Source organism: Mustela erminea, chromosome 8 (genome assembly GCF_009829155.1).
Source record: "Mustela erminea isolate mMusErm1 chromosome 8, mMusErm1.Pri, whole genome shotgun sequence".
Lineage (NCBI taxonomy): Eukaryota > Metazoa > Chordata > Mammalia > Carnivora > Mustelidae > Mustela > Mustela erminea.
The window spans coordinates 105,133,506-105,157,920 of record NC_045621.1 but is presented as its reverse complement, the minus strand read 5'-3'; positions in this window follow the sequence as shown (position 1 = coordinate 105,157,920).

The window sequence follows — 24,415 nt, the reverse complement described above, 5'->3', positions numbered from 1 at the left end:
TCCCCATTCCTGCCCAACTGGACCACCAGCATATTTGCAATTTATGTTGCCAAGAAGAAAATCTGATGGCATAACAGGAAAGAAGAATGACGGTAGGCAAAAATTGCAATTGCTTGAATGAAAGCATTAGCAAAAGAAATACTCTGCACTTCCCACATTTCCAAATACTGCAAAAATATTTCTAGTATTTTCCTTTCAACATTTCCCTTAGCTCTTCAACAAATGCACAGAGCATAACGCCTGCTCTTGCCTTGGTGATTGTTGATATCTCTTGAGCACTGACATGGAGCGTGGCCTCTTGCATGCACGTGACACACACTGTGTGCAATCCTCACACAAAGCTTGTGACCTCGACACTGTCATTATTCCCATTTTTAGCTCGGGAACCTGAGGTATGGGAAGAGAAGGTCATACACAGCAGTGCACCTCACAACAGCAAGGCTGGGGTTTGAACTCGCACAGTAATGGCCACGTTCTTCAGCCACAACACGACACTGCCCTTCTTGCGTTCTGGTTTTAGCAAATGTTTATCAAGCACCTACAGTCTGCCAAGCACTCTTCTATGAGCTGTAGAAGGAGAGTGCTTTCCAAAGAACACGGGCAGATCTGGTCCTGGGCACTAACCACTGGCCTTGGTTATTGCAATCGCTTCCTGACTCCTGGCTTTTATCTGCAAAGCAGCCCTGTTAATATATAACTGGAGTCATGTCTCTCTCAGGCTCAGAACCCTCTTCTAACTTCCAATCTCATTCATAATAAAAGAAAAATTCAACAAAACAACTCATGTTCAGTTGTTCTCTCAGAGCTCCCCAACACCTGCCTCACCCTGTCACCTCCTAGGACTGCCCTATTCAGTCCAAATCACCACTCTATAAATAGAACTTCACCTCTTACCTCAGGGTCTTTGCACTTGCCATTCCCTCTACCTGGAACACTCTTCCTAGACTTCTCCCGTTATTTCTGTTTCCTAACCTTTATCACCTTCAAAATTTGTTCTGATGTCACCTTATCGCTGCCTCTGAACATCTCTTGTAAATTGTAAGCTCCTTCCCCAAAGATGATTCCATCCCCTTTCTTGTTTGTTTGTTTATTTGTCTTCTCCATGGCAGTTTCCATTCTCTAGCAAAGGGTGCATGTTTGTTAGCTGATTATTTGGTAAACTTTTGGTTAGTTAAATGGTCTATCTTCTGACCAAAATAGAAGTCTCGGGGAAAACAGCAGAGTGTTTATTTTGTCCATGACTATTTTCCTGGTGCCCAAAATGGTGTCTGGAACAGAGTAGGTACACAACTCGTATCTGTTGATTGAATAAACATCCTACCATCACGGATCTTACCTGTTTAGAAAAGCAACCGAAACTGTCCCCCTCCTCCACGCAGGAAACAACCAACCTTACAAATACCACACATAAGCCAACCCCACAGGGCATGGCACGAGCTATCTAGTGGGTCATGCTTGGAGAAGGTACAAACCAGAAACCGCACAAGTTAACTATAGGGTCTTTCAAGGGACAGGGATAAAGAGTCTTCTGTGAGAAAAAACGGAGTTGAACACAGAAGAAAGATCATACACTTGGCTTAAATCTCAGCAACTCTACTTAACAGTTCTGTGCTTGTTCCCGTGAGCCTGTGAGCAGGTTATGTAACCTGTCTGAACCGCATTTCCTTGTCTACAAAATGACAGTAATGGTCACAGGTAAAGTCACTGTCAAGATGAAGTACAAAAATAGATGCAACCACCCTAACCCCACCCTCAGTCTCCACGAGACTTTGAATTGTAGTTTTGTTAAGCACCAGCTCTTTGCAAAACCTTAACAAATGAAGATAGATGAACTGAGAAGAAATCTTCGAGGAGGGTTGATAGTCTACAGCTGGTCCAACCCCAGAGACTTGCTCCCTACACCTCTCTACAGCACCTGCCCTCCCAGTGTCTCCCCAGAACTGTAAGCACGGGGAGCCCTCTTACAGTACCTGGGCATCCAGACAGAGGATAGAATAGAAGGGGAAAGAGATCAAGGCCTTCACAGTCAGAAAGCCCTAGGCTTGAATTCTGATTTCATGGGTAGCTTGAGTGACAGAGGACAGACAGCTTCATCCAGCTCTCTGTGAGTCTCAGTGTCACAGCAGTAAAATGGGGAACAATATCGCTCCCAGAATGTGGCTGTGAGCATTAAAGCCCAGAGCCCAGGAAAAAAGGCCTAGCACAGAGCCTGGCACATAATAAGCACATACTGATCTCCCTTTCTTCCCTAACCACAAAGAGGCATCTTGAGAAAAACGGTGAAGGTGATGAAGGCATACATGTCGGCTCAGCTTTAGACCAGTGGATGTCAAGAATCTGTGATCAAAGTTCCCAGGCTCTGACACAGTGGTGGTCAGCTGGCTTTCCAGTGGTGGAATCTCAGCTAAAAACCGTTTATTAATTCCTATGGGTGGGAATCCTGGGAAGCCCAGCCCCTCATCAGTGCTTATGACCCCCTAAATCACCAAGGTGCTAAAACTCCTCCATAAGAATTTCACTGGTGGAGTCAGAGCATGGCTCCCTGTTGAAAGAGGTCAAGAAACAGTGTCTCTAAGGCATGGGTGTAGTGACATCACCCTATTTCCCAACCTATCATGACTCTGCATTGTCTACAGGATACAGTGAAACTCCATGATAGATCTTTGATGCTGTTTAAAATCTGGCCCCCATGTATGTTTCTGGACTCAGCTCTCACAAGCTTTCGTGACACCGTTACAGCTACTACAACATACTGGCCAGGCTGTCGTCCTCCAGGCCCACCATGACCTTCCATAGCTCTTTGCTTACACCCTGGCCATTCCTCTTCCTGAAACACCCTCCTTCTGCTTATCTATCTCCTGAACTTGAGTGTAGGTCCCAGCCCCAAATCTCAGAATCTCTTGCAGGCCTCCAGCTGGGGACAAGGAAAAACAAGGAAGGGAGAAGGTTATTGTCATTTCCTGGACACATGCTACTGCGTTCCGAGCACCGTGCTGAGTAATTCACACAGATAGGCTTCTCTCGCTTTATCTTCAGAACAACACTGGGAACTATATATTCTCTCAATTACGTAGGATGGAGAACTGAGGTGTAAGAAGCTAATGGTACATGTTGCCCAAAGTCACATTGTTAGAAAACGTAACAAGGAGCTCTGACTCCAAAGCCATGGCATTACTTGCCCGCCAGATCACGCCACCCCTCCCCCATACTGGGTTAAGTATTTTGAATGTCTGGGATGGACAATGGCAGCTTGTGGCCACCTCTGGCTCTGGGCTCCATCTTCCACACTCATGCCTCTGCCCAGCAGAGAAGTGACTCAGCTCTTCTTTGCTATCCCCTCACCTTGGTCACTGATACCAACCAGTCCCAAGGACATTGGACTTCACTCAAGTCACTGAGCTCACAAGAGAGGTTATCTAGGACCCTCTATTGCCAAGAGCATCTGCCTGTGTTCTTAAGTGAGAGCAAAAGAGGGAAAATAACCTAGTGGATGCCTGAAACTATGAATAGTACTAAACCCTATATATGCTATGATTTTTCCTATGAATACATACCTATGATAAAGTTTAATTTATAAAATAGATACTGCCAGAGATTAACACTGTAACTAATCATAAAATAGAAAAATTATACAATATACCATGATGATAAAAGTTATATGAGTGTGGTCTCTCTGTCTCCCTCACAGTACCTTCTTGTCCTGTGCTCACCCTTTGTGTGATGCTGCCAGATGATAAAATGCCTGCATGATGAGGTGAATGACATGGCCACAGTGACAGAGCATCAAACCACTATTGACCTTAGAATGCACCACAAAGAGGATCAACTACTTCTGGACAGCATTTGACCACAGGTAACTGAAACCATAAAAAACAAAACCCCAGTAAGGGGGGATCTACAGAGAAGTCACCAAGGCTCCATTACATGGGAATCCCTGGCAGGGAAATAAGTGGAGAACACAACAGGCACATTTCAGTCACCAGCTGCAGCTCTCTGGCCAGCCATGCTAAGCCTCCTTCTTGGGTCCTCCTTCCCTACTCCCCACAGTTGTGTCCTGCCCCTTCTGGCCTCTTCACTCCAAGTCTTCCCCATGCTTATTCTCTCCCCCAGCCAAGGCTTCTGGCTCCTGCTGAGGGCTCCCACACTTACAGATCCTTCACTCTAAACCCGGATTCCCACTACTACAGAGTATCTCTTCCCAAAAGTGCGAGGCGCCCCTAAAACTCAACAAGTCCCAAAGCAATCTCAATAGTCTTCTTTCCCCTTCAACAAATACTTCATTTCCCTGCTTCCTTTCTCTTACAGAGTGACACCCACCATGCTACTTAAGGAGCAGAAACCCAGAAGTCATCCTTCCCCTCACCTCCCTCCTCGCCCATATTCAACAGGTTACCATTTTGCAGTTTAAGTTACACGTTTCCAGTCATCTCCCCATATCCCAGCACCACTGCTCTAACTCAGGGCTGCCTTCTCTTTCTTCGCCTCTATTTACGAGTTACACTCACATGGGGCCATCTTTCTGAAATACGCATCTGATTTTGGATGCTCCTACACAACCTCACCTGCATTTCTCCACATTTTGCAGAGTAAGAGTCAAACTCCTTCAATCTGACTGCTTCCTGCCCATCCAGCCTGCTCCCTCTGAGTCCTCCTGTTACAGTGTGATTAGCAGTCCCCAGTCCCCAACCTGCTTCATGCTCCGTGTCATTGCACACATGGCTTTCTGTCATTCAGACGCCTCTCTCACCCTGCCCTTGCCCTGTATTTGACCAACACATACTCATTCTTCAAAACTCAACTTAAGGGTGGCCTCTTCTGGAAAGGCTTGAATGGCACCAGCCTGATTTGAAAGGCTCACCCCTAGTTCCTACAATCACCAGTACCCTCTGTCGCAGAACACATGGTACCTTCCTGTCATCTGCTTACACACACACACACACACACATGCACACACACACAATACAAGGGTTCCATTTGGCTCATCTTTGTATTCCTGCTGGTTATCACAGTTCCTAGCTCAGGGCTAATGAGCCCTGAGCTGAGTGCAATGTTTGCTGAGTGCACAAAAGAATGAGTGAATGAATGAGTGAATGAATGAATGAATGAATGAATCCTGGGAGCATCTCAAAACTCCACTGAGGTTGGGGAGCCTGAGTGACTCAGTCGTTTGGGCAGCAGACTCTTGATTTCAGCTCCAGTTATGATCTCAGGGACCTGAGATCCAGCCCCACATCCTTCTCCATGCTCAGCAGGGAGTCTTCTTGAGTTTCTCTCTCCCTCTTCCTCAGCTCCTCCCCCTGTGCTCTCTTTCTCTCCAAAATAATAAATAAATCTTTAAAAAACGCCACTGAGGTTAATATTCCTGAAAGAAATGTGCAGACAGCAAGATTTCTGTTTTCCTCTTCATTCTCACAGCTGCCAAAATTTCCAGGCACTTCCTTGCTTCTCCACTAGCAAGTTAAATGAGGCCACTGGCCACACTGACCCTGGCAGGTTGGAGGAGAAGAGTCTTTCTAAATGGCGCATTTTCCTCTTTTGGATTTCTTAGCTGCAAAACCTTAATTCAAAAGTTCGGATGCACCTGGGGAGAAAGAACTCAGAGCAAAGCACCGGGTGAGGGAGGTGGGTTCCCTCATCCTGAGCTGTGAGATGAGCTTTGTCGCCACTTCCTCTCCGATCTGATGGGCACAGAATCCCCTCATGATTTTTCCAAAAGCTTTCTTGGAGTCGCCCCCAGACTTTCTAATTCAGCGGGTCTTGGGAGGGGCCCAGAAAACCATTTTTAACAAGCAAGCGCCGCCAGTGGTTCTAAGGCAGGTGGTCTGTGAATCACACTTTTCAAACATTGCTTTAGGTGTTTAGAAAACAATCCTGCCCAGTTCCTAAGCCAAATGTAATTTGCGGTGATTTTCAGAGGCCTGCTCTGGGACGAAGTGCTTAGAAGATCAAATATATTTGATATTCCGTTCAGGACTAATGGGAGCAATCACTTCTCCTCAGCTTGGAGAGCCCATTAGGAGAGCAGATGAGCTAAGTATTTAGAAGATCGAGATGCGTTTGGAATATCATTTACAACTCCTCCCTGCAGGGAGTACTGAAAACAATTTGACTGCAGAGATATTGTGTGTGCGTGTGTGTGTGTGTGTGTGTGTGTGTGTGTGTGTGAGTGTATCTGCCTGCCACCGGGCACTGAGTTCGTCCCAGCTTCTACAAATTGAGGTGTCCTTGTCTCACTCAGAAGAAAATGAAATGAAGAAATTCTATGGAGCCTAGCTTTCCTCTACCTTCTCCTGGGTTTATTTGTCTATTTTTAGTGATGATAGAGTAATCATTATGTCCAGGTATGGACTTGAGTTCAGAATCCAGAAGACTCCTCCATGGTGCTCCGTGAGTGTGGAGCCCAGTTCTTTTACTTGCAAGCATTCAAATTCCTTTCCAACCCCAGTCCAAAAAAATATGTGCACCAGAAAGATCAACCTAGGTGTAAATTATTTGCAGCAATAATAGTAACACATGGTATATACTCACCACCATGCTTAACTACAGATTTCTGACCCATCAACCTGGTGGACACTGATGCTTACTTTTCAAGCCATAGGAAATTACAAGTCAGGGGAGCTTTGGGCCAGGAAAAAAGAGCTAACATAAAGCACGAGTATTTTCTATTTTATTCTAGAGAGAGAGGAATCTTGACTCTTCTATCTTGTAAATCAAGGCAGAATTCTTCCCTTCTGGATTTGAGGCCCCTTTACTACCTTCGACAAGAGAACAAGGTGTGCTTGGTTTGGGGTTTTTGTTTTGTTTTTTTGATTGTTCGTTGTTTCAGGATTCGTAGTTCTACTAGCAAAACAAATTAGCATAAATAAAATCATTACACCATCATACAGTCAGAACTATCTGAGAAAATCAATTGTATTCCCAATAATGGTAGCATTCTAAATGCTGATATTGCCACTCTAGGCTCCAACATGTGTCTTCCTTTGGGCCTCTGAATGATGGTCTCCATAGCAAGGCAACAATGTTGGCAACTGTAGTAAGTAATAGTACCAATGTCATGTTTGAGACCTTTTATACCAGGCTCTATGTTCAGGCTTTCACTCATGTGACTACTCAGTCGTTACCCTAAGCATTTCACAGTTACAGACTCTGAGGCCAGGGTGGGTACTGAGTTTGCCCCGTTCAAGGAGCTAGTAAGCAGCAGGACAGGAGACCAGCCCAAGCAGGTGGTCCCTCAGCTGTTTGTTGCCCTGACTCCCCACCACCTCTGGGTGACTAAAGAACATGTCTGTGCTGGGTAGTGGGAAGAGGGGTGCCATAATGTCATTAGTCCTAGACTTCCATAGACTTTCTCAGAATGGAACAAGTTCAGGGGTGTCTGGGTGGCTCAGTGGGTTAAAGCCTCTGCCTTCAGTTCAGGTCATAATCCCCGGGTCCTGGGATCGAGCCCTACATCGGGCTCTCTGCTCAGCAAGGACCTGCTTTCTCTCTCTGCCTGCCTCTCTGCCTACTTGTAATCTCTGTCTGTCAAATAAATAAATAAAATCTTTAAAAAAAAAAAAAAAAAAAGAACGGAACAAGTTCAAGACATGTGTCCCAGGCCCAGATTTTTACCAAATCACATAACAGATTGAATCTTAAGGAAGGTATTTAAATAGTTTCCCTCTAAGCAATATAAGAGCAGGAATCCTACCTCCGCTCAGAATGTTGGTAGGGAGTCAAAAGAGCAGAAAATGTTGATCTATAAATTAAAGATTCCGTTTTTCTAAATCATTATCTTTGCCACCCTCAAATTCTTCTTGAAAGCATACCTTTTTTATCCCAACAATTTAGATAAGTAGTAACCAATTTGAAGCAAAGGGTGGGGGGACAGAGGGAGAGAGGAAGGAAAGAAAGAGATGCTAAGAGAACAAATTCCCACAGTGGAGAAATGACAGAACTGAGTTTAGAGCCTAGTCTCTCATACTCTAAAACCCAATGTGAGGAAAAATTACTTTATATGCCTTTTAATTTCGTTTCATGGTAGTTCTTGGAATTTGATTTCATTACTTTGAACACGTCAGAGGAATCTCACACTTGGGAATGTACTCCTTGTGTCATGGGCCTGTTGGAGAAAAATGGGGGTCATGATAATCATCTCACAAAAGACACACTCGATATAGCAGAAAGATTGTGCATAGTTAAAAGAAGTTGCTCCATGAAGACCTACCTGGCAAAAAATGCATAGAAAGTGAGAAAAAGTGGTGTTCCCCAGGTAGGAGCAAAGCCTTCCTGACTTGCTGCCCTAGGTCAGCTTTCTGCAGGGAGAATAAGGCCACCCCCTCCAGAGCCAGAGACTGTTGGGAGCCCACCCATGGCTCCCAGGGGCCCACAAATGACTATTATCAGGGCGGCTCTTGTCCTCATCACTTTCTTTGGTTGTACCCTGATGTCAGAGTGATAAAGTGCCCTCTGGAAGTATTATGATTCCCCCCACCCCAGATTTCTGAGAGAATAGAAACATCTCAGGGTAATAACTTTTTTGGCCAAAATACATACTACTCAGTTATGGTAGCCATTTTATGACGTGGCTAAACCTGTTTCGCCTGCAGAAGGAGGAGAGTCACCAAGATGGTATCTCTTCTTCTCTCAGCCCCAGTAAAGCCCCCAGCATGTGGAGGAAGTAATTGAAGTGAACTGGAGGAAACACCTGGAAAGTCAACAACAACCCCACATAGGAGAAAACAACCATTCATCCCCTCAGGAATAGCCCACCCTCATCACCTCAATAAAGGGAAGAAATTGAGGGCATCTGGGTGGCTCAGTTAGTTAAGCTTGGGTCATGATCCTGGGGTCCTGAGATCGAGCCCTGCATCGGGCCCTCTGTTCAGTGGGAAGCCTGCTTTTTCCTCTCCCTCTGCCCCTCCCCCCATGCTCATGCACTCGCTTTCTCTTTCTCTCTCTCCTCTCTCTGCTGTCTCTCTCTTTCAAATAAATAAATATCTTTTAAAAAAAAAAAAAGGCAGAAATTGCAGATTCAACTATCTATGGGGGCCAGGTGTGTGACAAACTGGTGAGACCCAGGTGAATGAGAACCTGTGGTCATGGCATGTGGTAAAGACATTGGCATGCCCTCTCTACATGCAACTTAAGTGTTGCCAAACTCAGACATTTCAAAGGAAAGCAGGAAATTGAGATTTTATATGAAATATCCCAATTTTCAAATTTGGTAACTCTTTTGACTTAATATACTCGGCAGGCCAGCAAAACCATTTTCTGGTCATGTAAGCAGTAGGACCTCCCCTGGGCATCTGTTGCACTGCAAAGACATTCAGCCCAGCAGGTGACTCATGATGACATGTGGGCATGGACTGGAATCAAGGGCATAACAATGGTTGAGTGCTCATGATATTTGAAACCCTTAAATTAATGAGATCATCTTAGAAGTCTCAAATGCATGCGCTAGTAAAAAAAGAATACTCGTCTTTCTTCTTTGTGGAGCTGTGGTAGGGATGGGGATGGAGGCTTGACTGTAACTTCCCTGAGCCTCAGTTTCTCCAACTGTGACACAATAGAAAGTGCCACGATGCTTACAGGTTGTTGTTGGGATTAAAATGTGATAACAAAGAAAACCTGGGCAGAGTTGAAGCCACATGGTAGACGCTCCATAAAGCTTACTCCCCAGCTCTGGCCAAACAGCTTTGCGGCCCTAAGCTTGTCCCTTCACTTTTCTGAATTTCAAATGCACAAATGCTAAGTTTGGACCATGTGGTCTCCACAGCTTCTCGGGACGTCACCATTCCAGGAGCCCCTAGTGACGACCTTCTAAACCCCGGCTGCCCTGCCCTAATGACATCTTGCTCTCCCTGTAATTACTAGGATGGCTTTACTAACACACTTACCTCAGCATTGAGATCCAACAAAGGAGTCATTACTGACTGAACTGTGCTTGAAAAGAAAATATAAAAGATCTTCAGATTTCCCACAATGCTATAGAGAGGACAAAAGGTTGTCATTTAAATTTTGACATAATTATAACATTTAAGGGTAAACGCGCACCGCTCGATAATCCTTCCTGAATAATTGCAGCGTTCCTAGCTGAACTGGAGGCCGATAATTGACTTGCCTGGAGGTTGCTAGGGAAGCACTAACTGTGCAGGATAAGTGAGGAGAATTAAACAATAGGACGTGGAAGAGACAGTCATGTCTCTCAGCGAATAACCCAGTTAACTACTGCAGGGAGCCCCGGGTGGGCATGCGTATGAGGACACGCACAGCTGCAGCTGAGTCTGAGTAAAGACCCCGGTCATCACGCCTCCTCCCACCCATCATACTACTGTTACACTCAGTCATCATCGTGTCTCCCCAGACACCAATGTTTGCTGCAAGACAACAAAATCTCATTGGTGTAACAGGAAGTATTATTTCTCCCTCCTTGAGAGGAGAGGGCGGGGGTCCTGCTGGATTGGCTGGTCCACAGACTCAGTCCAGGTCTGCCGCACGCATCTCATCCTCCTGGGCCCACCAGGCTTCCTTGGGTACACAGAGTGTGAGGACAGGCAGAAACACTCGGCTCAGAATCGGGGTACTGAACTCTTCCATCGGCCTTCTCCGTGCTGAAGCAAGTCACATAGCCAAGGCTGAGGTCTGTGGGCAGGGAAGTGAGTACGTGCTGAGCAGCAATCTACTCTACCGCACCCCTTAAGACTGTACCTTTGAGAACAGGGACCATTCTCACTTCTGTTCAGCATATTACCCAGCAAAGCTCAAGAAAAGCTGAGTCTCAGTCATTCATTGAAATCTACTCCCGTGGTACCCAATGATGGGGCACTCCAGCCAAAGGCTGGGATAAAATGGAAGTCCACGTAGGCAAACCGGCATCAGGGTAATAATCTGTTACAAATGGACGCTGGCCCCTGAGCCGGGTGTAGCAGGATGTAAAAGTCACAGTTCCCAGAACTAATTGCTGTCTGCACCCACTCAGCCTTATCTTGTGACTATGAATGTGTCAAGTATACAACAATTTGGGGATCGTTGGAAGTCTGAGGATCCCCAAGATCTCTGTTGTACTACTGGTGAACATTGCCTCCTGCACATCCTTTCTTACACTTAAACTTGGTCTGAGTAAAGCCTACTGTGTCTCATGAGTTCAGCAGTCAGTCAGTGCAAACTCAGGCCATTGCTGCTAGTCAGGCAGAGGGGGCGGTGGGTTCCTAACTAGTCCTCAAAATGGGAAGATGCCTTGTCGAGATCACACAGTTCATTGTAAAGACTCTTGAGTGCCTCATCCTCTTTAGTAACAGAATTCTTCTAGCTAGTGCCCCAGGGGAAGGTGGATCTTGCTCAGTTCCGTTACAGTGGTCTCCTCCCCCTATTGGGCATGGCCAGTAGGCAGCCTGTGGATCAGCGGACCAATAGGTGGAGAGGTCCTGAGGGGGTCCTGGGAAAGAAGTCATTTCTCTTTCAAGAAGATACCTTAAAAGAGATGGTGTCTGTCTTCCCCTGGGCATCACTAGGTCTGAATGTGATGCCTGGAAAACAGTGCCATCTTGGGAGCACAAGGGAGCCATCCTGAGGGCAATGGTGGCATGCTGAGGATGGCAGAATGTGGAGGGAGACTCCTCGTGAGGCCATCATTGAGCTTTTCTTCATAGGAGGCCTGGAGTTGCCCTACTATTCACTTCTTATTATACGCAGAAATAGATTCCCTTATCATTTCAACAAATGTGGGTCACTGTTTTCTCTTGTGTACAGCCAAGGGCACCCTAACTCACGGGGTCAGTAAGTGCTGATGCTGAGTCAGTAATGCCTTCCCCAGACCCCAGGAGGGTAACTGGCAGAGACACAGCCCATACAGGGCCAGAAATATCAGTCTATCATCATGGGATAATCTGGTCTGGGAGATGGAATGGAGCCAGGCACCAGGGACAGAAAGTCACCACAGGTTAGCAACGAGTTCTCCCCAACGGGGATGGGGAAGAGAACAGACCGGAGGCAGCCAGGAATGCAGGTGATGGTTCTCAATCCTACCAAGTCAGGCATCTCTGGTGACACTCACTGATACCACCTGCTGGCCGAGTGGATCCAACAGCACCTAGAAAAGTCTTAGGAGATTACATGCAGTTTATTTGGGGAAAACATACTGACATAATTATTAGGGCCTATGTTGTGGGGGGTGGGGTGGATAACGGACAGGGACACTCAAAATGCATAAGCAGCAACAATGCTAACCACTGGGGACTTTGGAGCCCCTCTCGCCGTACCGAGGAAATGACTGCCAAGTCAACGTACACTAAGGGCCAGCTCTGCATTAGAGAAGAACTATTGTTCTGTCTTTCAGCATTTTTCCATCAACTTACACCTTGAATGTCATCGTGCAGCATTGGACAGAATTGAAAAGCAGCTACCAGAAGTGGTGGTGCTTTTCCACAAGAACATTAGCCATTAGTCAGGAATAATGGCCAAGTCACAGGGTGATGGGTTGAGTCAGTTGTTTTTGACGCATACATATTAGAGTCCCATACCTCCTTTATTCTGCAATGCATAATCCATGTTACCATACACAGAGCTGGATGTCCGACTCCTCTCCTTTTGAAGGCTATGCTAATTTGACACATTCTTACCAGGCACTCGGCATCGGCGTGGGTTACAGAGACTGCCAATGATCTATTTCTCAGGACAGCTCAGAAAAGGACAGTCGCACCTCTGTCTGAGACTTTTGCAGGCCAATAGGCCTGTCAACAGCCATGAGGATGGATGGGCTGGCCAAAAATGACCCCATCGTTAGCAGTCACTGATTAAAGAGAAAGGAGTAAGCTTACAGAGAAGAGCTTGAAAAGCTTCATTTGTGACTCAGAGGCAGGGAACTGCTCTATAACCCCAAGTTGCGGGCTTGGGGGGGGCAGGTGTTTGGTCTTTCTTTTATACCTTGGTTCTTTTATGCACATCAAGAGACATGCAGACAAGGTCAAGGAACAACCTTCGACTTCGTCTACCTGCATCCATTACACTTCAGTCAGCTGAGGTATCTTTCCCGGACAGCAGTCAAGTTAAATAACCTAAGTATCCATGAATCATTTCTATAACTTGCACCAATTATAATCCTCTGCAAGTCTCCTTGAAATGACTACAGAATAGATCCTTCTCTTTAAGCTGGGGAAAGCTGGCATTTCCACTTTACCAAAGTAATGCTTTCCTCCTGCTATTTACAGTTTTTGAAAGAGTTCGCCTTCGTTGGGTCCAGACAGAGTGTTGGATGTTTGTTTGCCTGAGGATGACTTTTTGTCACCTTGCAGAGTCAAAGGGAAGGAGTTCTGTGTGCAAAGATTGCAAATTTCAAGTGCCTTCTCTTTGGGCTGAAGCCAGAGGACCTTGACTTAGCCTTAAAAATCTTACCTGTAGGGGCACCTGGGTGGCTCAGTTGTTAAGCGTCTGCCTTTGGCTCAGGTCATGATCTCAGGGTCCTGGTATTGAGCCCCGCATCGGGCTCCCTGCTCATTAGGAGGCCTTCTTCTCTCTCTCTCTCCCACTCCCTTTTCTTGTGTTCCTCTCTCGCTGTGTCTCTGTCAAATAAATAAAATCTTAAAAAAAAAAAATCTTACCTGTAGTCTGGCATATTCAGGGGAAAGGAAGAGGGAACTATAATTTATTCCTACCTACCTACCATACCTACAATGAACTAGGCACATTTGGTATATGTTTTTGTAGGTAATTTTCAAAAGAAAGTTAACTTCTTGCACGAGATAATTAATGCATGGAATTCTCAGGCACCAACCACATCAAGAACTTTTCATACATTATCTCAGCTAACTCTTACATAAATGCTAATCAATAATTACTCGCTCCCATTCCTGTTTCACAAAAGAAGACTTTGAGGCTCAGAGAGATTAAGTGACTTGCCCAGATAGAGGGAAGGGCTGGATTCAAATGGGAAAGATTGGGACGCCTGGGTGGCTCAGTTGGTTAAGCAGCTGCCTTCGGCTCAGGTCATGATCCCAGGGTCCTGGGATCAAGTCCCACATCGGGCTCCTTGCTCAGCAGGGAGCCTGCTTCTCCCTCTGCCTCTGCCTGCCACTCTGTCTGCCTGTGCTCACTCTTTCTAAAAAAAAAAAGAAAAAAAAAAAAAACCAATGGGAAAGATTGATGCTATGATCACAGGCTCCTGCGGGGTCCCCACACAACCAGTTAAGTTAAGGGAAAAGCCCAGTTCCTTGCATGTGTGTCTGACCTTACAATCACATTATTTCCACCATATTGTGCTACATCTCAGAATGAAGATGATGCCGTTGCCTGAAAATGGAGATTATCAAATTTTGCCATGCAAATTCCAGATACTGGATCTCAAGGCATTGAATGGAACTGCAAGACACATGCAGCCTTCCACACCCACCACTCCATGCCTCCCTTCCAGGACTTCTCTCCCCATGCCACTAACAGCCCTCTTTCCCACTAAGAAAGAGAGTGCCCCAGTCAGAAAGAATCAGAAAAAGTGGCACTAGCCATCTGGACTCCCACAGAAGGCCAGGAGCATGACCATTATTGCAATCCTTTGTCTCAGCCTAGAAGAGGCCTTGATTTTTTAGCTTGGACTGGGAATTAGAATCACCAGTGCAGACTGTTTAAAATACAGATCCCAAGGTTGCACCCCTGACACCTCCTCCCATCAGTCATTCCACTGTAGTCCATAGACATCTGTCCTCTTTTACAGCCTCCCCAGGGCTTCAGGCAAATTTTTTTTTTCTGTATAATTTTGCATGATTTGAATCTTTCACAATGCAAATGAAATCAACTACTCTTTCCATAATAAAATAAACAAATGCGTGTGTGTGTGTGTGTGTGTGTGTGTGTCTATTCGAGATCCTGGGCACCCCATGCTGTTCCATCTATTCCAGGATCTTGCTGCTCAAAATTCTCACCCATTTCTTCTTAAGCCCCTTAATGAAGATTCAAGCAATACTGTTTTCCCTGACAAGAGAGGCCAAAGACAGAGAAAAGACCTGCAATGAAAGGGAATTAAGATGGGGCTTAAAATGCAGGAAACAGGACATGTTGTGAAGTCGGAAAGCCCTGGGTTCAAATCCTGACTCACTTTTTTTTTTTGCGCACTCAGTGTTCTTAGACAAATAGTTCGGTTTCTCCAAGGTCCACTTTCCCTCTATATACAATGCAGATAATACTCTCTGTCCTGTAAGATCAGTGTGAGTGCGACAGGGGGCCAGTATCTCTCATGCAGACTCAATACCGACCAATGGTGGCTGCTATCGTCATTGATTCCACTGTTACCAAAACTAATATTTTGATCATGGACGCCGGTGAGGGTATGTGCTATGGTGAGCACCATGAACTGTGTAAGACTGATGAATCACGACCTGCACTCCTGAAACAAAAAATACATATATGATAATTTTTAAAAAGCTAATATTTTATTAGCATTGATGACCTTTCACTTCCAAGAAATGAATGAATGGGAAGAAAGAAAAGAAATGACAGGGCAACTTACAAAATGTGCAGGCACCGGAGCCCTGGAGGTGGTTGCAGGCGCTTCTCCAGGCTCCCCTTGAGCCAGCTGATCCATCTCCTTCAATGCTGAGAGTTCACAGGCAAGGTGTTCCTCTCATCGCTGGACTACAGCCAAGTAGCACTCAATAACACAGTTTTATCTCCCTTCTTCTCCTTTTAGAGCTGCCTCAAGAGAAGACGATCAACCACTCTCCAGGTAATTTTTGCGGAAGAAAAGCAGCCTCCAAAATTGGAAGGAGCTTGTGGAAAGGGGCATTGTGATCTTCTCACGTTTTGCAGCATGCATAGCATCAGATCATATCAAGCACAGAGTATAATGGCATCAGAGAGAGGCAAAGAGAAGCAGTCAGAAGTTTCCATCTCCATGTGGATTAACAGTGAGAATTCGTCTGTTAATGTCATCTCAGCATATCTTGACAAAAGGGGGACATCCTGGGAGCTCCTGTCGGAGATAGATTCAGAAGCAAACACTCTGACGGATGGCAGTGGGCTCCAGAAGCACCTGTGGAAAGCCAGCTCTCAGTAGCAGGAGCAGGAAATAATATGGAAGGAATCACAAGACAAATTGCAACACAAAAAAGCGTCGTTTAAAAAAAAAAAAAGTAGAGCTTCTATAAAAATGACATCAAACAAATGGTTACAAAACAGAAAACTGCAATTTAGTTTGTCATGGAAAAGTCCTAACAGCCCAAAAGATCCCACTTCCCTTTCCTGTTAGCTCACCTTCCAAGAAAGAATGTACTCTTGCAGCTCCTCACCTCTCCAGGACTGCTGGGGGACATGGAGAGTTCGGTCGAGCTGAGTGCCTCACTCAGTGTCCCCCAGTAGGTAAGAGAAAGCCCAAGTATCTCTCAGGTCCTCTTCTCTATTTGTTCAGACTAGCCCATGTCCCCAGAAGGGGTGATCTGAACACAGAATTGTTCAACCAAGCACACATGGCCTCTTCACATAAGGTGCCAAGGAAAGAATGTTCAGCTGGGTGATAGCCAACAGCTCCCAGGAAGAAAAGGTGAATGTATACCAGGGACAAGGCCAGGGAGTGGGAAGAAAGGTCTCAGCCAGGTCAACCATAGGCCTTGGGTAATCCCAGCCTTCCAGGGTCTTCCCTATGTTGTTTCCCAAAGGAAGTGGCAGGGACTGCTTGCTCTCCTTTGACCTTAAAGTTGCTTTAATAACAAGGATAATTTGGGAAACATCTCTGGTATTTTGGATATCTTGGTCTTTTCATTTTTGTGGATTTTATTTCCTGTCATCTTGGCCCCAGGAGAGGGAGAAGGTAGATGCCACCCAGGAAAAAGGCTGTGATACAGAAAAAGTTCCTGTCAGAACAGGAAGGAGTGGGGAAGGAAGGAAAAGAGCAGAATTCTGTCCTCTACTCCTTTCCCTTCGCTCCTATGCATATGTGATCAAATCTGAACCAGAATCCCAGACAAGTTTTGCAAGAATGCTAGAAAATGAAGCTTGTTTTGTGCCTTCCCAGACACAGATGGAAAAACTTTCAAGAGCCCCCAGAGAATCCCCATATCCAACATGGCACCACTCTAGCCATAGGCAGGAAATGTCAGAGTGGCGAAGCAAGGTCAGAACAGGGCAAAGGTCCCCCTCAGTTCTCCTCAGAGCCAAGGTTGGGGTAGGAGAGATTCTTCAGTGCCCCCTGGGCCTAGAGAAGGCCATCTGTGGTAGATAGGACATGTCTGCCAGCCTCAGGAGGCAACCCAGATACACAAATCTCACCCTCTTTAGAAGCTGTGAAGTAGACCACTCCAAGGAAGAGGAGGAGGGAAGATCTCCAATTTGGAGATGCTGCAAAGTAGTGGCCAACTCCACGCCTGAAGATCATAACGGTGCCACCTGACAAAAGCTAGACCGCCAGTCAGAGGCCAATGAGAGAAGACATCAGCGACCAAAGCCAGTGAAGAAACAACAGAGCTTTGGCAGGTGTGGATCATCAGGGGATAAAAGCACAGCCCCTCTAAAAAAGCCAGCATGGCCATTCTCATCCCAGTGGGCAGGAGTACTAGAACCCTAGTTCTAGACAAGATGAGTGAGACCACAACAAAGACCTGTGAGGGACACAATGACAACCGGCCAATCCAAGCCTTTGTGCATACTTGACAATAAGCAGGACTTAATTTAAACCGGCTCTGTATCCATTCCAGAGCTTAACATGGGCCATGGCTGTGTAACCAGAGTAGACACTCAAACGTAGGTCAAGGCCATGTTCTGCAATAATGATGTGCATGTGAAAAACATTAAGAAAACACATTTCTAGCAGTTTTTGTTGAAAATCTAAATAGTTTGGGGCCAGAGAAAGGGTAGCCCCAAAGTTCAAATGACCCCTTGCAGCACTAAATTGAATTCTGAACTTTACTTCCCGAAGATACATTTTAGCTGCTTTATTTATGTTTCTTTCATAAGGAAAGACATGGCAGGGAGGAGGGCAGCATTCCTGACAAGCCCCAGCCTCCTTGCAGCGACACTGCAAGAAAAGCTTGCCTTCCCAGGATAAGAAGTAGCCTTTTAAAAGCTGCACAAGGATACACACGTGCTAAGTGTGAAAACCAAACTCTGAACCCAGAGAAAACCAAACTCTGAACCCAGAAAAACCAAGTGCTAAGAAAACCAAACTCTGAACCCAGAGGCTTCCTTTTACAGAATCCCACAGTTGCATATTAGAGGCCGCAGTGTTGAAAGGTCCCACTCACAAGCTGTCTGGCTCTCATTTATTCACTCGTACACATGGCCCTTCACTGCAGAAGATTCTGGAAACAGGAAGCTTCTTGCTAAAGGAGGAGCTCATGATAAGACAGTGGCTGTTCCATGGCGGGCATGGACTCTAGAGGATGGCAAATTTTCATCTAAAATCCTGTGGTCCTAGATATTAGCTGATGATGAGAGGATAAAGTTAACGAACCCCATCTTAACTTTATAAAGGCAGTATTGAGTCAAGTGGAAAGGTTAAAGAAAAAATTTTTTTTAATTGAAATGGACTTAGCAAAACTGACCCTAAATAATCCCAAACAGTATGTTCTGGAGGAGAGAGCCAAAACTATCTGGCTTTGTGCAAAGGGTTCTTTGCTTTCCTTGAGTCCCAAGGTAAGTTAATTAGGCACAGAGGGACATAGTAGAACCATGGGTCCCATTCCAACTCTACCCAGCCTTGTGTTGTGTTGTTCTGCCCGCCAAAGCTCCTCCAAGCCCCCAAGGGGAGAGAGAAGTACATGAAAAGGCAAAGCAATGTGCCGGCCCCGCCCAGAACAGCACAGTCCTGCCCTTCCCGGACCAGGTGTGTGTTGGTCACAGGATCGAGGGCTGTCTAGAAAGCCCTCTGTGGGCCCAGCCAGGCGGTCTTCTCTGTAGGTGCTGATAGGGGCAAACCATCACCCTCTCTGGCCTCTAGCTATGACAGCCTAATCTTGGAGGAACAGATTAAGAATATTGTCTGTATCAGCTGAGAAATCTCCTTATAAACAACTTTTCAGGGAAGTGGTAAAAATGAGTCTGAACAAATCATTGGCATAACCGACATATTAGGTGATTTCAGAAAAATAACTGTAATGTCATTTCTAATGGTCTTGGAAAGAAAGGCTTGGAGGCCCCTCCATTGTGTTCTGACCAGGGAAGGGGAGGTGGCAGAAGCCCAGGTCTCCCCAGGATCTTGGTTCCATCTGTCCTGTGGGGTGCCTGCTAGTGGCACCACAGGGTTCCATGCAGTGCCTACAGAATCCAAAGATTCCTTCCCTGGGATCTTCTTTGTATACATAATAGATGGCTTTGTAAACATAACTCTGAAGGATGGTGTTTATTGGACTTTCTTTAAAAATTCTTCAAGGATATATCAACAACCCTTTGAGCCAAGAGAATTTGAGAGAGTCAAATTGCTGTGTTCACCAAGTATCTCCTCACCGGTAGCTTCAATCTGCATTTGTATTTGTATAGTCAGGGGTTATATTCATTCATTCCTTCATTCAGGACAAAGCCTCTGAAAACCGTCAGAGAAAAATCTGACAGCAAAATATCCTGTGCTGCTTTCAAAAGTGGATCATTTTAGGAATGCCTTATCTTTGCGGTTGCCCTTCTGTGAAATACACAATTCAGGGGACTTGGGGGGAGAGAGCTTGACATAAAGGAAAGAAGGCTCAGCTGCACCCCCAGATCCATTTACTAAGTACCTTTGTCTCTCCAGGGGTACAGGTGAGCACCTCGAACAGGGGTGGTAGGGCAGCTTACTCACCTCTGTATCCCCAGCCCTTAACCACACACCTGACCCATAGCAGGTACGAGAAGAAAGCAAAAGAATGAATGAAAGGATATGTCCAGTAAGTGGAAATGATAAATAAAGGTCCTGCCAATGTCACCAGATGACTGTGCACTTGGCAAGGAGGACAAGCCTATGTTCATTATTGATTCTTCTGGGCAACCGCTACAGATCTACCTTTCGTTTTGAATTCAGTGTTCTGTATGACAAGGTACTCCTTGATGGAGACCATCTTCACTCATGGACTCAACATTCTTGGAGGGCAGGGAGGGTGATGCTTATCTCTGTGTCCTCATGCCAGGTACAGACCCTCAGGGGTGGTGCTGAGAATGCACCCCTGAAAACATCTCGCTGAGCCCCAGTCCTGGTGATCGATCCTTGGAGGCCTCAACTACTACAGCATCAGGGGAAACAGACTTGTCCCTGAGCAGCAGTGGTAAAAAATTAAGCTAAGTGTCTTATTAGGATTGTCAGAGGTACGAAGGAGAAAACGTGGGCCCAAAGGGCATGTATAATGAGGTCCCAAAGTTGGAGGTGGGGGTGGCAGGGGTAGTGCCAGGGAAGATTAAGCTGATTTTACTGGGCAGGGGGCAAAGGGGTTCAGGCTGTTGGTGCCCCAACTTCTCAGCATCATTAATGCCTATTTCCTTCAACGGCCAAAGAGATCCGTGCTCCCTGGCAGTTAGCAGAGGAGTTTGTCAAGATGAGAAATCCACTCGGAAACATTTTACATCTTTCACACAATTGGCTCTTTCACAATGTAATTGTGTCAGAAGGAGAGGCATGCAAGTACTCCCCAGGCATCGCGAGGCGGTTTCTACCCAGATCTTGACAATGGTTGCCAGGTTCTCTGCATTACCCTGATTTCCACAAAAGGAAAAGGGTAGTGGGATACCCTGGGACCATCATCAAAGCAGGAGATATAGATACTTTATTCACCATCAACAGGAAAAGGTATTTCCAGTCTCATATTATCTTTCTCGGAGGAAAAAAAACCTTTCTTGTTTTCAAGGTCTTAATAATGTGGGTGGCCAAATATAGCCATCTTCCACATTAGGGCTAGCTAATATACGGCCCTTAGATCACCAGGGCTCCCGTCCATATCCAGGACAGACCCCGCTTACCAGTTACTGCATACTGAGACAGCCTCAGAATCCTTCTCAACACCACCTTTCAGGCAGTCATTCCAATCAAGTGATAGTCATGGTTGAGATTTTCCCCCGCTCTTCTAGGTCAACCTCACCGGTCTAACTTCTTGCTGCTCCCCATCCAGTTGACATTTTTTTCCTGCCCTTTCTTCCACTAACAGAATCTTAATTTACTTCAGGGAACCGTCCACCCTCCCCATTTGCAGATTAATAATTCTGCCCCTGTCTCTGGAAGTAGGTACATGGGTCAGGCCCGGCTGTTCAGAACATCGAATCTCTCCAGACATAGAGATGATACCAGGGATGTCCATAGGTTCTAACCTGGTCCAAAGAGGCTCAGTCTCAGGACTTAAACCAAGACCACAAGGAAAAGGGAACATACTTCTACTTGTGGACCTGAGCTCATGAAACTGTAAACCCTCAGCCACGGGGAGAAAACCTTCCCCAAAGTGATACCAAGTCGGAGATCCTCACAGATGAGTGAGAGAGGGTGTGAGTCCCTGTGAGTCATGACATCATCTGTTTCTCTGTCTTCTGCTGTTCTTGCTTTGTTTTGTTTACCACTTTCAAGTATACAATGTGGTTTTATTAACTGTAGTCACCGGGCTGTCCATTGCATCCCCCAGGACTTTATTCTCTTATAACTGAAAGTTCCTACCTTTCGACCACCTTCGCCCATTTCACCATGCTCCACCCTACCCCCTTGCTTTTGAAAAACATCTCCTGATACATTTGAACCTAGATCTGTCTTTGCTGTCTTCAGTTATGTGAAGCAAAGAGAGGCAAGCTGGCTTGAGTTGAGTTTCTGTCACTTGGAACCGAAGTCACCGCATGGGCACAATCACCTAACTTCAACAGGATGCTTTTCTTGGCTAGGAATGGCCTCCAGCCGGAGTCAGATAGTTTAAAATTGGCAGGCCCTACCCTCGGTGAGGTGAGTCACGGCACACTGAGAAGAGGCCAAGACCATGTACTCCCCACATCCAGAACGCTGGAGCTGAGCTGACAAGCACCGCCCCTGGAGGAAGCAGTCATAGAAGGGACATTAACGAAGAAGAGACGCAGAAGGAGGACACTCACCACTGGTGGCTCCGAGCTGCCCTGCGGTGCCTTTCCTGGGCACAACCAGGTCTCCAGGCACTAGCAGCCCTGGCCCTGGGGCTTTGATTTGCCAACTCAACCTCCACAGACACAACTTGGACAAGCAAGCCCAGGACCTGTGAAGTCCTCTCCCCAGCCCACTGCTTGAACCATATAGTTCACTCTCCTCCAGAAACCCTCAGGGTTTGTCCTTCCTTGCACCTCCCATGTTTCCCTCTAGATCCACCTGCTGTACTGTCTTCCTGCACCACTGGACCTCACCAGGACCCATCATTTACCCTCTCCCTCTGACTCTGCAGCTGCAGGGTTTAGGCTCCCCGTCATTCGTAAAAGTTCCCAATGAGCTGACCTAGTTCATAAAAACAGAACCCTGACACATGTCCATACTCTCTAGTTCATTCAGTCCGCAGATGAAGGCGGATTAGGGTTTTGCTGTGTATCAGGGCTCCTTCCGGTAGAGGTGAGTTTGCTTCTGAATCTTTGCTCCTCTTATTATAAGCCAAAACATTGCCAACATTCTCCCTGTTATGCAATATTGAGGGTTAAAATATGAATCGGGAGTAATCATGTATGTATTATTTATAATTCAGATATTCTGGGTATTATGCCAAGAAAATACGCATATTTCAATTGGCAAATCCCTCTTCTTTTCTGGAGAACTCACATTTTAGTGATCATACCAAAGGGGACATTTGGGTTCATTTCTAAGCTTGTGCCAAGAGAAACAAAAGAGTGCAATTTAGCTCCCACTGTTAATAACAGATGCCCCCTTCTGGATGCTTTGTCAAACCTCTTAACAAACACATGTGTCCTGCTCACTCCTTGGCTCTATCACTCCTCTGGCTCTCACTGGAACGTATTTCATGCCTAAGAGAAAACACATCAGCAAGAGAAAGACTCTGGCATTTCTATAAACCCAAACCACTCTAAAACCCCATGGAGAGTTGTTTCCCTTGACAGCTTTCGAGGAATCTCTGGAAATTTATTAATTTTTAGGAACTAGTTTCCAGCAGGATGTAAGCCATTTTTAAAGGACCAGTTATAGCCTTGTTCTATACTTGGAAACTGCCCATTCAAGCAAGAACAATCACGAAAGCTTTCTAGTGATGGTAAACCTCTCCTCCCATTCCAGGTGTGTGCTTTCTCTCCTTTCTCAGTTCACTCACAGCTGGCTCACAGAAACCCTCCTTCCCTCTCTATCCCTACTTCGCCTTCTTGTCACGTGACTGCACCGGTGCTGCTAGCCAGGTGCTTTGAGCTGGATATCGTCAGTCGGGAATTGTCCCTATCTCTACTCTGCTAAGTTCTCCCATATGGCACAGGAGCAGAAGGTCACAAACCATATGTCCCAGACTCGCTTGCCAGCATTGTTCGCTTTTCACATCTTCCAACGAGCAGCAATCCTGAGCGATTTGGAAGGCAGGAAGAAGCGGAAGCTATCATTGCTCCAGCAAGCAGGCAGGCACAAGGCTGTGGCAGACACCAAGCGTGGGTCTCTGGGGTAGCTTCTAGAAACTCTGCTGTGAATCACGCCTTTCCATGTACAGCAGCTGAGATTATCAGCAACTATCTCTTGTGCTCATGTCCCTGGAATGCATTGAGCTCTGCCTAAGGTTATGAATCTGCAGGGGGATGGGGGGCAGCAGACAATGCAAGGTTGTGGAAATAGAAGTTGCAGACCCCACATTCCTTTATAAGTGAAGCACCTGGATGAGAACACTGCAGAGTTCATATTGGGAAGACTGACTATCGGACAGGAGAGGAGGGACCTCTTTGGCTGAGAAGGAAAGCTCAATCTGCAGGATCAAACCAGGCCTGCGAAGAGAGACGGGTCAGAGGTACAGATCTGCATTGACTCCTGAGCCATAACCAATGGCTTGGCTCCATGAGCGAAGGCTTTTGGAAGGAGTAGGATCAAAGAAGTGGTGGCAATGAGCTCTGAGGAAGAGGTAGAGAGATGAACTTGTCAGAATGAGCAGAGTCTGAAAATGATACCCTGTGTTCCATTCAACATTTTACCAAAGGACACCTACTACAGACGTTGCCTCACTAACCAAGCAGAGAAGGGAATCCAGCCTAGACAAGTCAGCCTCTTTCTCCACCTCCCCCAGCTCCTGAGCTCTGTGGCTAGGACAGAGATTGAAATTATGCCTTGATTCAACAGCACAGACCTCTGGAGGCTATTATGATTGCTAAATACCCCACCTGCCAAAATCAGAGATGGAAACTGTGTTTCCAATATGGCATCATTCCCTAGAGAACCAGCCAGACACCTGGTGGCAGTTAGATTACATCGGGCCCCGTCTAATGAAGGGTCAGCAATTTGTCCTCACTCGAATAGACTTACTCTAGATTTGGATTTTCCTTCTCAGTCCCCAATGCTTCTGCTGGACCATCATCCCTGAACTTACTG